Genomic DNA, 929 nt, shown 5'->3' with positions numbered 1-929 from the left:
CTTCTTGATTCTAGTGCTGAGGTTCCTTCTATGGATTTTGTGCCGGTGGTTCGTGAGTTTCCAGAGGTATTTCCTTCAGACCTGCCGGGGATGCCACCCAACAGGGACATTGACTTTTGCATTGATTTGGCTCCGGGCACTCAGCCTATTTCTATCCCGCCATATCGTATGACCCCGCCAGAGTTGAAGGAGTTGAAAGAACAGTTGCAGGACTTGCTTGATAAGGGCTTCATTAGACCTAGTGTCTCACCCTGGGGTGCACCGGTATTGTTTGTTAAGAAGAAGGATGGATCGATGAGAATGTGTATTGATTATCGGCAGTTGAACAAGGTCACCATCAAGAACAAGTATCCATTGACGAGGATTGATGATTTGTTTGGCCAGCTTCAGGGTGCCAAAGTGTTTTCGAAGATTGATTTGAGATCTGGCTACCATCAGTTGAGGATTAGGGCATCTGATGTCCCTAAGACAACTTTTCGCATTCGGTACAGGCATTATGAGTTTTTAGTGATGTCATTTTGGTTGACAAATGCCCCAGCTGCGTTCATGGATTTGATGAACCGAGTTTCAGGCCTTATTTGGATTCCTTCGTGATTGTCTTCACTGAAGACATTTTGATCTATTCCCGCAGTCGGGAGGAGCACGAGCAATATCTTCGAGTCGTTCTTCAGACTCTGAGAGACAATCAGTTGTATGCTAAGTTTTCGAAGTGCGAGTTTTGGTTGAGTTCAGTTGCATTCTTGGGCCACGTCGTATCAGTATAGGATATTCAGGTGGATCCAAAGAAGATAGAGGCAGTCAAGAACTGGCCTCGACCCACATCAGCTACAGAGATCCGGAGTTTCTTGGGTTTGGCGGGTTATTACCGTTGGTTTGTTAGAGGGGTTTTCATCTATAGCAGCCCCGATGACCAGGTTGACCCAGAAGGG

The 929-nt window shown here is 46.4% G+C and overlaps 1 pseudogene; it reads left to right on the top strand.

The window, feature by feature from the left end:
* The first annotated feature begins 300 nt into the window (after positions 1 to 300).
* Positions 301 to 719, top strand: LOC109238657 (annotated as a pseudogene).
* Positions 720 to 929: the final 210 nt, after the last annotated feature.

This window comes from Nicotiana attenuata, unplaced genomic scaffold, assembly GCF_001879085.1.
Source record: "Nicotiana attenuata strain UT unplaced genomic scaffold, NIATTr2, whole genome shotgun sequence".
NCBI lineage: Eukaryota > Viridiplantae > Streptophyta > Magnoliopsida > Solanales > Solanaceae > Nicotiana > Nicotiana attenuata.
This window is presented reverse-complemented; position numbering and strand designations above follow the sequence as displayed.